Here is a 16,669-nt window from a genome sequence, read left to right as displayed (position 1 = left end):
CTATGAGGAAAGCCAAAGAACCCTTTTAGGTTCAAGATATTACCTTTTTTTTCTAAGAGTTTAGGTACTGTTCTTACGGAAGGTTCTTTAGATAAAGCCTAGTGCAAAGGCAAGAAAGCAATTTCCGGTACTTTCTTTAAAAAAAATTTTAAAGCTCTGCATTACTCTGCAGGCAAGCATAAACAATCCATAGTTTGTGTCGGGTTGGTCTTCAATCTTACCTCAGTTCTAGCCAGTGCTTGACTTGAGCAGGAGCTCACATCAAATGTTCTACTGCTTGAGCTCCTGTTCCTCTTATAGAATATTAGCTCAAAAGTATTGTGGAGCTCCTGCACATAAATATAAACTGTACCGGCACCCAAAATGAGTACCGGCACCTATTTCATTCCAATTCAAGCACTGGTTCTAGCAGGAAATACATTAAAATATGTGTTCTCTTGGTTGACAGACTGAACTGAAGTATCCAGTAATGTAGCCATAAAAACTCATCCCTCCTGAACTACATTATTAATTATAGAGATGTATTGATCATTTGGTGTTCTATTAGGGCAACAGGGAGTAAAGAGATTTCCTGTGTCCCGGAAACTCACTCCTATGAACATTTTATTATTCCAATTACTAGATTGTCTTCCTATTGAATTTGATCTTAACTCCATTCTCTGGTTAAAATACACTGAGTATACCAAACATTAGGAACACCTTCATAATATTGCATCCCCCCTTTTTGCACTCAGAACAGCCTCAATTCGTCGGGGCATGGACTCTACAAGGTGTCAAAAGCGTTCCACAGGGATAATGACCCATAATGACCAATGCTTCCCACAGTTGTGTGAAGTTAGCTGAATGTCCTTTGGGTGGTGGACCATTCTTGATACACACAGGAAACTGTTGAGGGTGAAAAACCCAGCAGGGTTGCAGTTCTTGACACAAACCGTTCAAAGGCATTTCAATATTTTGTCTTGTCCATTCACCCTCTGAATGACACACATACACAATACATGTCTCAATTGTCTCAAGGCTTAAATATACTTCTTTAACCTGTCTCCTCCCCTTCATCTATACTGATTGAAGTGGATTTAACAAGTGACATCAATAAGGGATCATAGCTTTCACCTGGATTCACCTGGACAGTCTATGTCGTGGAAAGAGCAGTTGTTCTTAATGTTTTGTATACTCAGTGTAGGTATCTCTCATTTCCCAAATCAATGTGTTTCCACGGCCTCCTTCATTCTGCAGTCTGAGTCACGTATCTCTACATGTGCATCTCTGCATGTTCAGAGAACAGTCTGGAGGTGGTCTCTCTCGCTCTCGCTCTCTCTCTCTCTCCCTCTCCATCTCCCTCTGTCTTTCTTTCTTTCTTTCTTTCTCTCTCTCTCTCTCTCTCTCTCTCCATCTCCCTCTGTCATTCTCTTTCTTTCTCTCTCTCTCGCCTCTCTCCCTCTGCCTCTCCTTTGCTCTCTTTCTCATTTCTCTGTGCCTCTCTCTTTTTCACTCTCGATCTGCCTCTCTCTCCACATCCACCCCCCTCTCTCCCTGTTCCTCTCTCTCTGCTTCTCTTCTCTCTCTATCTCTCTCATGCCCAATAAAGAGCACATTTGCAGACTCTCCCCCACACTTGTCTGAATCCTCTCTGCTTCCTCCCAGCTATTCTTCCCACGGTAGCAATTCACATTACCCCATTCTTCACTGTAATGCACTTTAATAGCATTAATATCTCCTTTTGCTTATTGAGCTGCACCCCCTACATCTTAAGAAAGCTGCTTAAAAGCAATTGACAAGGGTAGTCTACCACAACAGATAGGGGGAGTGGGAAGACAACCATAATGATTCAGCTGTTTTAATGCATTATCGTTCTCTCCCTGCATGGAGCACTCTGTAAACAGGCACTAGAATATGTAGAAAAACAACACGAGTCACATGTCACCTTCTATGCCATCCCAAGTTTCTCCATAAGTGACAGTGAAGGTCAGGTCGGTCTAAAATGACAGGGGGCTCTAGCATAAAGATAAGGCTCTACTATAAAACATCCAAACCAACGAGTGTGGGTGCCTCTGGTTTTGGAGGAGGAAAGAGAATCCTCCCTCTGCATTATTCAATGGATCTCCTCCTCTAAATAACAGCGGCTGAGGATTGTTTGACACCCCAAATGAATAATTAAGGGATGACCTTTTGTTCCCATTAGAGGTGATGGACCAATATCACATTCATCCACTTCCTGTTTAAGGCTCAGGCTGCCATCAAATGGCACTCTATTCCCTTTATAGTGCACTTCTTTTGACCAGGGCTATGGTCAAAAGTAGTGCACTATATAGCAAATAGTGTGCCATTTGGTACACAGATCTGATCTAAAGCTAAATGTGAAGCTATTCCTATAGGATTGACTAGAAATGAATAGTCATTGATGACTAAGAGCCTGAAATGTAGCTACCAAACCATAAGTCACCTCTAATGATGGTAGTATAAATTGCATTGTAGGCATGTTGATTTCAGGAGAATGTAAATAAACATTTTGCAGAGGGAGAAAAGCACATTCAATTTATATTTTCTCAGCAATATTATTAACCCATTGGATTATTTGGTTGTCAAGTTGTAGTCTAATTCACAAGTCAAGCTTTCCTTAATAAAATTTTACTGCAGTGAGCTAAATCAGGGTTTCTTGGTAGTCTTAAACAAATCTAATTTGACACAGAAGTATACACCTCACACACATGGTTATGGGCTTAAAAAAAGAGGACACATGTAGCATGTCAGATAGAGAGTTGAAAATTATTCCATAATTATTCCATTTTGAGTTTGCATCCCAATATTACACTTTATATACATCACAGAAGACTAAAATATAACAAAACCGTTTGACATAGAAACACCAGATTTCTGGCTTAAAAACTATAATAATGTTAATTAATTATGAAATTATGAAGAATATGAATAACATTCCACCCATGAATGTGAGGGCGCTTTGGTCATTCAACTGCAGGATCTACCCAGTAAACTCAACTGGTGTCTCTGATTCTCCAGCTCCAAACCAGTCGACAAGGCCATGGGTGTTGCCTGGTGATGCTGCGCTGTATGGAGTGCGAAGATTCCTGGCATTGAAAGAGGCTCAGTGTTCATGGGAGCACATATTTATAGCCGGGTGAGGAATTATTCATTGTGATCAGAGTGCAGATCATGCTCTTATTCCTTCACGGAACAGATGTGTCGGAATGAAAAGAGCAGGCTTCTTTTCTCTCTCTCTCCCACCCTGCTCTCTAGCGGCCTGCCAAATGGAAACGGCGAAGGAAGGTTAGCTCTTTGAGGCCATTGTGTGTGTTTGTCGTCATGCGCTCCTGCTCCGCCTTGGGATCTCAGGTGGTTCTTTATTTAAAAGAGAGAGATCTTGTAATGTCGCACAAGCCACTGCCTACGCACTGAATCACTGTCTTTAATCAGACTCAAGAGTGATCCAAACCCCTCCCCCTGTACAGGGTCACCTAGCTACACAGTACCATGGCTTCAATACATCCCCATGGTAGTACCTGATAATCTATAAGGATCTACAGTATATTATTCGAAATCCAATAGTAACAAAAACTGCAGATTCAGCTTGAAAACCAAAGGGTAAAGTAAGTGAATTGTCTCTAATGTCCATTCTGACAGATTCACCCCTTACAGAAAAAATACATGATTTCACAACGACAACAGCTCAGCACTTAACACCATAGTACCCTCCAAACTCGTCATTAATCCTGGGTCTCGAACCCCTCAATGTGCAACTGGGTCCTGGACTTTCTGACAGGCCGCACCCAGGTGGTGAAGGTAGGAAACAACATCTCCACCCCGCTGATCCTCAACACTGGGTCACCACAAGGGTGCATTCTCAGCCCTCTCCTGTACTCCCTGTTCACCCATGACTGCATGGCCATGCACGCCTCCAACTCAATCATCAAGTTTGCAGACGACACTACAGTGGTAGGCTTGATTACCAACAACGACGGGCCCTCGGTGTGTGGTCAGGAAAATAACCTCTCACTCAACGTCAACAAAACAAAGGAGATGATCGTGGACTTCAGGAAACAGCAGAGGGAGCACCCCCCTATCCACATTGACGGGACAGTAGCAGAGAAGGTGGAAAGTTTTAAGTTCCTCGGCATACACATCACGGACAAACTGAAATGGTCCACCCACACAGACAGCGTTGTGAAGAAGGCGCAACAGTGCCTGTTCAACTTCAGGAGGTTGAAAAAATTTGGTTTGTCACCGTAAACACTCACAAACTTTTACAGATGCACAATCGAGAGCATCCTGTCAGGCTGTATCACAGCCTGGTACGGCAACTGCTCCACCCACAACAGTAAGGCTCTCCAGAGGGTAGTGGGGTCTGCACAATGCATCACCGGGGGCAAACTACCTACCCTCCAGGACACCTACATCACCCGATGTCACAGGAAGGCCAAAAAGATCATCAAGGACAACAACCACCTGAGCCACTGCCTGTTCACCACGCTATCATCCAGTAGGCGAGGTCAGTACAGGTGCATCACAGCTGGGACCGAGAGACTGAAAAACAGCTTCTATCTCAAGGCCATTAGACCGTTAAACAGCCATCACTAACATTGAGTGGCTGCTGCCAACATACAGACTCAAATTTCTAGCCACTTTAATAATTAATAATTGGATATAATAAATGTATCACTAGTCACTTTAAACAATGCCACTTTATATAATGTTTACATACCCTACATTACTCATCTCATATGTATATACTGTCCTCTATACCCTCTACTGCCTCTTGCCTATGCAGCACGGCCATCGCACGGCCATCGCTCATTCCTTATTTATCCTTTTACACTTTTATTTTATTTTTTTATTTTATTTCACCTTTATTTAACCAGGTAGGCTAGTTGAGAGCAAGTTCTCATTTTCAGCTGCGACCTGGCCAAGATAAAGCATAGCAGTGTGAACAGACAACACAGAGTTACACATGGAGTGATAAATGATCAGATGGTCATGTACAGGTATATTAGTGTGCAAAAGAGCAGAAAAGTAAATAAATATAAACAGTATGGGGATGAGGTAGGTCAAATTGGGTGTGCTATTTACCGATAGACTATGTACAGCTGCAGCGATCGGTTAGATGCTCAGATAGTAGATGTTTGAAGTTGGTGAGGGAGATAAAAGTCTCCAACTTCAGCGATTTTTGCAATTCGTTCCAGTCACAGGCAGCAGAGAACTGGAACGAAAGGCAGCCAAATGAGGTGTTGGCTTTAGGGATGATCAGTGAGATACACCTGCTGGAGCGCGTGCTACCGGTGGGTGTTGCCATCGTGACCAGTGAACTGAGATAAGGCGGAGCTTTACCTAGCATGGACTTGTAGATGACCTGGAGCCAGTGGGTCTGGCGACAAATATGTAGTGAGGGCCAGCCGACTAGAGCATACAGGTCGCAGTGGTGGGTGGTATAAGGTGCTTTAGTAGCAAAACGGATGGCACTGTGATAAACTGCATCCAGTTTGCTGAGTAGAGTATTGGAAGCTATTTTGTAGATGACATCGCCAAAGTCGAGGATCGGTAGGATAGTCAGTTTTACTAGGGTAAGTTTGGCGGCGTGAGTGAAGAAGGCTTTGTTGCGGAATAGAAAGCCGACTCTAGATTTGATTTTATATTGGAGATGTTTGATATGAGTCTGGAAGGAGAGTTTACTGTCTAGCCAGACACCTAGGTACAGTGCCTTGCGAAAGTATTCGGCCCCCTTGAACTTTGCGACCTTTTGCCACATTTTCACATTTTTGTGAAGAATCAACAACAAGTGGTACATAATCATGAAGTGGAACGACATTTATTGGATATTTCAAACTTTTTTAACAAATCAAAAACTGAAAAATTGGGCGTGCAAAATTATTCAGCCCCTTTACTTTCAGTGCAGCAAACTCTCTCCAGAAGTTCAGTGAGGATCTCTGAATGATCCCATGTTGACCTAAATGACTAATGATGATAAATACAATCCACCTGTGTGTAATCAAGTCTCCGTATAAATGCACCTGCACTGTGATAGTCTCAGAGGTCCGTTAAAAGCGCAGAGAGCATCATGAAGAACAAGGAACACACCAGGCAGGTCCGAGGTACTGTTGTGAAGAAGTTTAAAGCCGGATTTGGATACAAAAAGATTTCCCAAGCTTTAAACATCCCAAGGAGCACTGTGCAAGCGATAATATTAAAATGGAAGGAGTATCAGACCACTGCAAATCTACCAAGACCTGGCCGTCCCTCTAAACTTTCAGCTCATACAAGGAGAAGACTGATCAGAGATGCAGCCAAGAGGCCCATGATCACTCTGGATGAACTGCAGAGATCTACAGCTGAGGTGGGAGACTCTGTCCATAGGACAACAATCAGTCATATATTGCACAAATCTGGCCTTTATGGAAGAGTGGCAAGAAGAAAGCCATTTCTTAAAGATATCCATAAAAAGTGTAGTTTAAAGTTTGCCACAAGCCACCTGGGAGACACACCAAACATGTGGAAGAAGGTGCTCTGGTCAGATGAAACCAAAATTGAACTTTTTGGCAACAATGCAAAACGTTATGTTTAGCGTAAAAGCAACACAGCTCATCACCCTGAACACAGCGTCCCCACTGTCAAACATGGTGGTGGCAGCATCATGGTTTGGGCCTGCTTTTCTTCAGCAGGGACAGGGAAGATGGTTAAAATTGATGGGAAGATGGATGGAGCCAAATACAGGACCATTCTGGAAGAAAACCTGATGGAGTCTGCAAAAGACCTGAGACTGGGACGGAGATTTGTCTTCCAATAAGACAATGATCCAAAACATAAAGCAAAATCTACAATGGAATGGTTCAAAAATAAACATATCCAGGTGTTAGAATGGCCAAGTCAAAGTCCAGACCTGAATCCAATCTAGAATCTGTGGAAAGAACTGAAAACTGCTGTTCACAAATGCTCTCCATCCAACCTCACTGAGCTCGAGCTGTTTTGCAAGGAGGAATGGGAAAAAATGTCAGTCTCTCGATGTGCAAAACTGATAGAGACATACCCCAAGCGACTTACAGCTGTAATCGCAGCAAAAGGTGGCGCTACAAAGTATTAACTTAAGGGGGCTGAATAATTTTGCACGCCCAATTTTTCAGTTTTTGATTTGTTAAAAAAGTTTGAAATATCCAATAAATGTCGTTCCACTTCATGATTGTGTCCCACTTGTTGTTGATTCTTCACAAAGAAATACAGTTTTATATCTTTATGTTTGAAGCCTGACATGTGGCAAAAGGTCGCAAAGTTCAAGGGGGCCGAATACTTTCGCAAGGCACTGTAGATGTCCACATATTCTAGGTCGGAACCATCCAGGGTGGTGATGCTCGTCGGGCGTGCAGGTGCAGGCAGCGAACGGTTGAAAAGCATGCATTTGGTTTTACTAGCGTTTAAGAGCAGTTGGAGGCCACGGAAGGAGTGTTGTATGGCATTGAAGCTTGTTTGGAGGTTAGATAGCACAATGTCCAAGGACGGGCCGGAAGTATACAGAATGGTGTCGTCTGCGTAGAGGTGGATCAGGGAATCGCCCGCAGCAAGAGCAACATCATTGATATATACAGAGAAAAGAGTCAGCCCGAGAATTGAACCCTGTGGCACCCCCATAGAGACTGCCAGAGGACCAGACAGCATGCCCTCCGATTTGACACACTGAACTCTGTCTGCAAAGTAGTTGGTGAACCAGGCAAGGCAGTCATCAGAAAAACCGAGGCTATTGAGTCTGCCGATAAGAATATGGTGATTGACAGAGTCGAAAGCCTTGGCACTTGTGTGTATAAGGTAGTTGTTGTGAAATTGTTAGATACTTGTTAGATATTACTGCACTGTCAGAACGAGAAGCACAAGCATTTCGCTACACTCGCATTAACATCTGCTAACCATGTGTATGTGACCAATACATTTTTATTTTATTTGATGTGTGAGGTGAAAAAAAATAATTGAGAAGCTCAGCTCATTACTGGTGGAAGTGGTGAGTTAAGACAATCAGCCATTGCCTAATGGGAACTTTCTTATATTTACACGCAGCAGGTCAGGTAGGCCTACTTCTATACGTGATCAGGCACTCCTGAGAAACCAGACTCATGCTCATTGCTCATGGAGCACTTCAAACAAAAGACAATGAAAAGATTGACAAAACTCGTAATGGTTATGAAATAAACCAAAACTTGTTTATCACAAGTGTAGCAGGTTATGAACACTGCAAATAACATTTCCATTCTGAGAATGAGCATGGTAAATGACTGTACTGTAATTAATACATGCATTAACAGAAATGAATGTAACCAAATGACGGGGGGATTAACGGTACATTTACTAGGCCCACTGGTGACATATGTAACGGGGAATTGATTTAAAAAATAAGCAATCAAAGGGCAAACAATTCACAGAATGAAACAATGAATGCGCAAGAATTGATGGGAGACAGCTGAGTGCATTCTGGAGAGCTGAGTGTGTGCATTCTGAAGATAGACACAACATATCTTCGCTGCACACCCCTCCCCTTCTTCTTCTTGCAACATATTAAATTATACTCAAGACACATTATCTTCACGCATATTTTAGATGTTTTTCACTGACAGCCGCAACTCAATCAGTTCGACACTATTGCAAAATGTGCTGCCTAAATTGTGGCCTTCCCAATTAGGCATGACCTACACAGCTATGTTTTAAAAGAAGCTAATGATCCTCTGTGGCTAAGTCATGCTATCTGGTGAAGTATTTTGAATGTTTTTATTTAGACAATTAATTATATAATTTTGGCAAAACATCAATGTACTATAAGGGAAGCCAGTATCCTAACAGTGCACTGTGGACCCGCCAACTTGCCTTTCCATTTCGCATGAGGCTGAAACCAGAGATCTATCTATACATTGGACAAGTATTTGATACACTGCCGATTTTGCAGGTTTTCCTACTTACAAAGCATGTAGAGGTCTGTAATTGTTAAAAATAAAAAAAATAAAAAATATTATTATAGAAAATCACATTGTATGATTTTTAAATAATTAATTTGCATTTTATTGCATGGCATAAGTATTTGATCACCTACCAACCAGTAATAATTCCAGCTCTCACAGACCTGTTAGTTTTTCTTTAAGAAGCCCTCCTGTTCTCCACTCATTACCTGTATTAACTGCACCTGTTTGAACTCGTTACCTGTATAAAAGACACCTGTCCACACACTCAATCAAACAGACTCCAACCTCTCCACAATGGCCATCCAGAAATCACATTGTATGATTTTTAAGTAATTAATTTGCATTTTATTGCATGACATAAGTATTTGATACATCAGAAAAGCAGAACTTAATATTTGGTACAGAAACCTTTGTTTGCAATTAGAAAGATCATATGTTTCCTGTAGTTCTTGACCAGGTTTGCACACACTGCAGCAGGGATTTTGGCCCACTCCTCCATACAGACCTTCTCCAGATCCTTCAGGTTTCGGGGCTGTCGCTGGGCAATACGGACTTTCAGCTCCCTCCAAAGATTTTCTATTGGGTTCAGGTCTGGAGACTGGCTAGGCCACTCCTTAGTTGCCCTGGCTGTGTGTTTCGGATCGTTGTCATGCTGGAAGACCCAGCCACGACCCATCTTCAATGCTCTTACTGAGGGAAGGAGGTTGTTGGCCAAGATCTTGCGATACATGGCTCCATCCATCCTCCCCTCAATACGGTGCAGTCGTCCTGTCCCCTTTGCAGAAAAGCATTCCCAAATAATTATGTTTCCACCTCCATGCTTCACTGTTGGGATGGTGTTCTTTGGGTTGTACTCATCCTCCTTCTTCCTCCAAACATGGCAAGTGGAGTTTAGACCAAAAAGCTCTATTTTTGTCTCATCAGACCACATGACCTTCTCCAATTCCTCTTCTGGATCATCCAGATTGTCATTGGCAAACTTCAGACGGGCCTGGACATGCGCTGGCTTGAGCAGGGGGACCTTGCGTGCGCTGCAGGATTTTAATCCATGACGGCGGAGTGTGTTACTAATGGTTTTCTTTGAGACTGTGGTCCCAGCTCTCTTCAGGTCATTGACCAGGTCCTGCCGTGTAGTTCTGGGCTGATCCCTCACCTTCCTCATGATCATTGATGCCCCACGAGGTGAGATCTTGCATGGAGCCCCAGACCGAGGGTGATTGACCGTCATCTTGAACTTCTTCCATTTTCTAATATTTGCACCTACAGTTGTTGCCTTCTCACCAAGCTGCTTGCCTATTGTCCTGTTGCCCATCCTAGCCTTGTGCAGGTCTACAATTTATCCCTGATGTCCTTACACAGCTCTCTGGTCTTGGCCATTGTGGAGAGGTTGGAGTCTGTTTGATTGAGTGTGTGGACAGGTGTCTTTTATACAGGTAACGAGTTCAAACAGGTGCAGTTAATACAGGTAATGAGTGGAGAACAGGAGGGCTTCTTAAAGAAAAACTAACAGGTCTGTGAGAGCTGGAATTATTACTGGTTGGTAAGTGATAAAATACTTATGTCATGCAATAAAATGCAAATGAATTACTTAAAAATCATACGATGTAATTTTCTGGATTTTTGTTTTAGATTCCGTCTCACAGTTGAAGTGTACCTATGATAAAAAAATTACAGACTTCTACATGCTTTGTAAGTAAGAAAACCTGCAAAATCAGCAGTGTATCAAATACTTGTTCTCCCCACTGTATATAATGACGAGATGCTCATCTCTCTGCCCTAACAACGGGAGTCGTTGTCCCAAAGGCAGGAAGGCAGGCGACAAGTTTAGGTCTGCTTATTATGCCCATAGAAATGCATTAGGCCTATTTTGGAGATTGTCAGCCCTCTCTCTTCGCCTCTTCCTCTCTGCTGAAACTCTCTGACCGACGAAAGCATCTGAGTGAGCAAAACTGCGCCCCTCTGTATTACTATATTTAGCCCATATATCTGATGCTGTCTGGACAGAAATGGTATGACATTCCATACTCGTTTGGTCCAGACAGAATCAGATACTGTACATGGTCTAAACATATTGAGACAGGGGTCTCTGTTTCGCTCAATCTGAGATTGATGCATCTTTCTGTCAGCGCGTCTCGGTCAAATAAATCAATATTTAACTATTTTATTTGGATAGGCAAGGAGGTATGGTAGGGCGGGCCCCCTATGGCCCGCCCATAACGCCGGCCCTGCACACAAGTACACTCACTCTCACACCGGCAGTAACGCATCCCTAGCTTCCAGCTGGGCTTGGACTGCGCTCTTCCCTCCGTTCCGAGGAGCCGTTGGTCACTGCAGAGCCATCTGGAGTGCTATGTCCCAGCTCCACTGGGCCTCTGCCAGCCTCAGTATGAGCACAGCATCTTCAAGCACATTTTGTATGCGTCAAAGCTCTGCTGTGTCCAATGACCCTGGCCGCTGACAGAAGCCATTGCATTCAGTCACATGGACACCACCTCAAAGGGGGCCTTATTCTCTAGTTGGACAGCACCTGCATTCTCTGGCACCAAGTGAAAAGGGGTTGGGGGCCATTTTAACATGATTGACATACTAATTTCCTGTTACAAAAAAACTAAGTTGCACAATACTGCACAAATATTGCACATAATGTTTCTATAATCAGCAAATGTACAGAGTGGCTTCACAGAGGCCTAAAACTTGATGCCCAATAGGACCCCAATGACGGCAGAAAGCTGAGGTCCTCAAAAAGCCATTGAATACGCTGCATCTATCAGGGATCAGTAAGAGCTGGAGTAGCCTAAAAGATCATTATAATCATTTATTCCATTGATGTGTAAATTACATTTTCCACAACATGTCATACCCATGCTTATAGACTGGGTCACTTTTTCAGAGCTAGTAAACACAGCAATCTTGTGTTCTTTTCCCCAAGATTTTTCTATTTTGTTCATCAGAGCACCTAGCAGCAGATTTGTAGGAGAAAAACATGAACTGGCCAAAGAACGGATCACTGACCTTCGTCATCAATTACCAAGATATTCTTTTTTTGGCACAAAACGTAACATGTTTTTGGAAGCAAGGAGTGGAGAACAAATGGAACCCAGTATGCTGAACTCACTCACTCTTTGTCATAAAGTATAAAGTGATGTAGGCCTATTTAAGGGTTTGCAGTTTGCACTGCAGTTAATACTGACACCTGATCCTTGCGACCATCACCTTTATAATCCGACACATCCTCTGGGTCAGCTCCATAGGGCATCTCTGAGCCACATATACTGTAGGTCAGATACAAACTGCAATAGTCAATGAAGCCTACACAAAACTTTCTATACGTCATCCGCGTCTGTTATCCACACAGGCACTTGAACCTACACAAATCCATAATATAAAGCTGATCCTCGCAACTCTATTGTCCCTTGGATCCTGTAACGCAGGCCCATAACCACACCTTGCTGTCACATTCTTGTCTTTACCTGCATGCAGCAGGTGCTGTTGGAGATTTGCTCAAGTTTGTTTTTAATGACAGTTGTTAGTTATTGTACCTTCTTACATTAAAAACGGTGGGGAGTGTATTTATTCTCAGATTTCTGTCTGCCTCAGTGCATCTGGTAATAATGAGAAATTGAACAGAATCATGGTTCATTTGAAAGTGGAGTTAAACACAGACATCAATCAAATATATGCCATTTCACATCTCACAAAACAAGGTGAAAATAATATTCCAAACATAATAAGAATGCTCTGTCATTTATCACAGAAAATATTTGCAGTCAGTCTACCTAGCCCGCTCTAAAATGAGACTTGTGAATCGCAGTATGAATAATGGGATACTTTCCCCATGTACTCAGTGTATAATTAGGATGAACACAATTTGAGTTCATTCACTGACCACTTAAATTGAATAATGCATGCTTGATATGGCAGTCTGCAAGGAGCAACTAGGCATGACTCCAAATGAGAGAAAGACAGTGGCAGCATTCATTATGTTCAAACTTTGGGAGAGGAGAACCAGGGCAAAGAGGAGCAGAAGAATACTATCTGCTTGACTAATGCCAATAATGGCATGGTACAATATCAATATATGGTGCTGTATGATGGATACCAGAGGAGAGAGCATAATCATTTCGTCAACAAACACATCTATCCACTGTAACTAGGCTATAGGTCTTATGTCACCTCTAAAATGTGCTGATGAAAACTATAGGTTATTGCAATCCACTGTTTGATTCCTATGAGCAAAGGCAAGACCACAGAAATGTGTAGGAAAACGTTTCTCGCACAAAAGTAGGCTAGGAGATAGCCTTAGTTGCCCAATTGTCACCTGTAGAGACGGTCATCACTAGTTAACATAGCCACAAAGTCCTGAACCCCCCTATTTCTACAATGTATATTCTAAAAACCCTAACCTTAACCATACTGCTACCCTTATGCCTAACCCTAACCTAAAATTAAGACCAAAAAGCACATTTTGGTTTTCTTGAATTTTTACGATATTGACAATTTGGACTTTGTGGCTGTGGTATCTAGTGGAAACCGTATAAAACAGTGAGACAATAAACAAATTAAGCAAAGACATGCTAATGAAGCTGTTATAGTTCAATAAAAACGAAATAGGCTCAATGTATCAATGTAGCCTATCAATATGATGTGTAACGAGGTTCTGTATAGACAAAACAAATCCATGTACAAGAACACAAAAACTTAACTGGCTAAATACAGGTGAGACGTCAACCCAGCCTACTATTCGATTGAAGACAGTTGGCCTAGTTGTGTTTTATGACGTAACTCACATGACAAAAACATTATCTAGAAACGTATGGGAATAAACTTACCTTAGCGAAAGCACCTGATATCATAAAGCTGACAAGACAGAGCGGAAAGTGTGGGCTCGTGTACTGATTCTCCTCACTCGTAGATCAACCAAGTCCTATCTTCAGCACCACGGAAAAGCCGTCCACCTATTTCTTAAATAATAGGTTTTTCCGACTAAACAAACCCGAGACAAATGTTAGCCTACTGTCTCTACAAGTTAGATGTCTCGTGGTCGAGTCCTGGTTGCAACAGACCTGGTTAGAGCTTCGTCGAGTAGAACTAATGTGAAAAGATGAAGCGATGGACGTTTCGCCAATCAGACAGCAGCAGTACTGCGCTCCATTCTTGTGTCTTGCGCTTGAGTTTTGCATCCCGGGAAGTCTCCAAGGAGAGGTACCTCTTCTTTCCTCCCGGCAACCGCTGCAATAATAGTAAAGTCGTTGACAAAATGACGAATAAACAACATTACATCTTGTATTTTCAATGCAAAATGTCTTTTCATCTTTTGGATTTGAAGCGAGACAAAATCTGAAAATAACTACAGTAGCATACAGTCACCGAACCAGCCCTCATTATAGAATAAACTCAGTAACTGGGAGCGGTTGTTTCCAGTTTACCTGAACATGAGTCGATGCCTCCAATGCCAGTGAATCACTGTATATATAATCCAATTTTATCTGTCTAGCGCGAAGTGTCAGGTGTCCGCCCATGCTCTTAACCGCAGGTCTCGTGCGAAGTGAAATAATGCCGGCTACCACGCGACAGAGACAGGTGCGACAGAATAGTTTGGAAGTAAAACATTTTTTTTATATGGTGCTTGCATTGTATGTTTAGGACTACGCACTGTAATCGTTTTTTACATTACAATGTATGTTTAATTAGAGCGAAAAACCCAAGTGATATGCTACATCTTTCCATTCCCAAGGTAATTTGACAATCTACATAATTGTAGAAAGGAAATCAGTCTGGAATGGATAGAGACATGCCTCACTCTACTGTAGCCTAACTCACATATAGTCCAATAGAGAAAGTGGTAATAAAAGCCATAAGGGAAGTTGTATGATTCTGAATGGAGACTTTGGCCCCACACCAAAAAGTGTATCAGCCCAGCCAGCTTTGCTGAAAATGTGATTATGTTGTCTCTAGGTGTCCATCATAGACCTCATCCCAGACAGGCACAAGACAGATGGTTTCAGCTATCAGGGGGACAGATGAGCTGACGTTTATTGATATATTGCCCTCCATGAATGATGTGATGTGAGAAGGGCACACTTTATTCAATAATGACCTCAAGACAATAACATTTTCTCTTATAATGTCCTATGCATCAATGGATGGCTTCCTGCCTGCTCATCTCATCTGCAAGGTAGTGTGTGTGTGTGTGTGTGTGTGTGTGTGTGTGTGTGTGTGTGTGTGTGTGTGTGTGTGTGTGTGTGTGTGTGTGTGTGTGGGGGGGGGGGGGGGGGGGGGTGTGTGTGTGTGTGTGTGAGAGAGAGAGAGAGAGAGAGAGAGAGAGAGAGAGAGAGAGAGAGAGAGGATACTTTTTAAAGAAATATTACAAATGCTGTATGACACGGAATGCATATACTGTATATACTGTACAGTAACCTTGCTTTACCTTAACTCATGCATATACAATAACTTACTCTGTATTCAGCAGCATGCCTGGCATAGATTCAAGACTCAAGGGCCCCCATGTACGGTCCTGTCAGTGGGGTGCGATCAAAGTGGAGGCCTTCATCTGTAACCCCCGCCATGGAGCCCATGTAGAACAATTGAGTACCCACATCCATACCCACACATGCAGTCAGAGCTGGCACTAGCCCTCTGGGGGCCCAAACTAAAAAGTTTGCCATCCCCAGTTGCCTTTCCCTATCTTAGGCCATCCACAATAGACTGTCCAACTCACCCTCTATTTAAAGAGTGCACATGGCATGGCCCATGAGCTAGGAGAGCTAGTAGAACCTGCACAGTATTGTATGCAGAGCATGCTCTCCATTCTCAAACCAAAGACATTTGTACCTTCATTCTCTCAAAGGGATACACTGACAGAGAAAAAAAGGTTTAATCAGAAAATGGAAAGGAAAGCCTTGCAGGGTGAAAATCAAAAGCCACTGGATCTACATAATTCATTTCCAGGCTACTTCATGAAGCTCGGCTGGCAGAAGGGGGTTTTCTACATGTTTTTAGTGCAGCTTCCAGAATGTAAACAATCCTGATAGTGTGGGCACTAGCTAAAGGGGGAAACCATCCTTATTAATAGGACCTTCACAGGCAGTATGGTTTGCAGTGTTGCCTGCCAAAAGAAACAGGCACCTGATTAATCATTAATCCGCACACCAGAGAAAAATAAAAAATGTCTGTGTTTTGCTGTCATCGAGGAGAAACAGTATGATGTGAATTCACAGCAAAGTATCACAATATCTGTCTTCTAGTATAGCTAAATACATCTAGTATGACTATTGTGTGTCACTGAATCAGATGAAATCCAATCAAAATTATTTTCCTTGAATGAGCCAGGAAATGAGAATGAGTTAAATAAACATCACTTTATAATTGTATTGTTCATGTATCCAGTACGTTGTGTAAAGGAAAACTATATCAAGGCTGAATCTCAGGGTGTGGTAGAAACCATGCAGAGATTATAAATAGAGCTGAGATCTTCATCCTTACAAGAGCAGCACACCCCCCTCTGCTGGTTCAAGACAGCAAGCAAACTCACACAGCTTTGTTGGCAGATTCCACAGTTTATTATGCCCAAGAAAAGTGATCCAAAGCCATCGTTTTGGCCAAACTAACAGTCTACTCTAAACCATGCCATCTAGTCCACTGTACCACAAGCACATATCAGTGTGTGTGTGTGTGTGTGTGTGTGTGTGTGTGTGTGTGTGTGTGTGTGTGTGTGTGTGTGTGATCAC

The 16,669-nt window shown here is 42.5% G+C and overlaps 1 protein-coding gene across 1 annotated transcript in view; it reads right to left on the bottom strand.

Moving 5' to 3' along the window:
* The window catches only part of LOC110526582 (carbohydrate sulfotransferase 8), a 259,745-nt gene extending 245,345 nt beyond the window's left edge, over positions 1-14,400 (bottom strand). Inside the window, exon 1 of the mRNA XM_021607672.3 lies at positions 13,772-14,400. The gene's annotated coding sequence lies outside the window, so the exon portion shown is untranslated. The remainder of the gene's footprint in view (positions 1-13,771) is intronic.
* Between the last annotated feature and the right edge of the window lie 2,269 nt (positions 14,401-16,669).

The sequence above is a fragment of the Oncorhynchus mykiss genome, chromosome 6 (assembly GCF_057628025.1).
Source record: "Oncorhynchus mykiss isolate SJ-2025 chromosome 6, ASM5762802v1, whole genome shotgun sequence".
In the NCBI taxonomy this organism is placed as follows: domain Eukaryota; kingdom Metazoa; phylum Chordata; class Actinopteri; order Salmoniformes; family Salmonidae; genus Oncorhynchus; species Oncorhynchus mykiss.
Note: the sequence above shows the minus strand (reverse complement) of the source record. Positions and strands in the feature narration are given on the sequence as shown.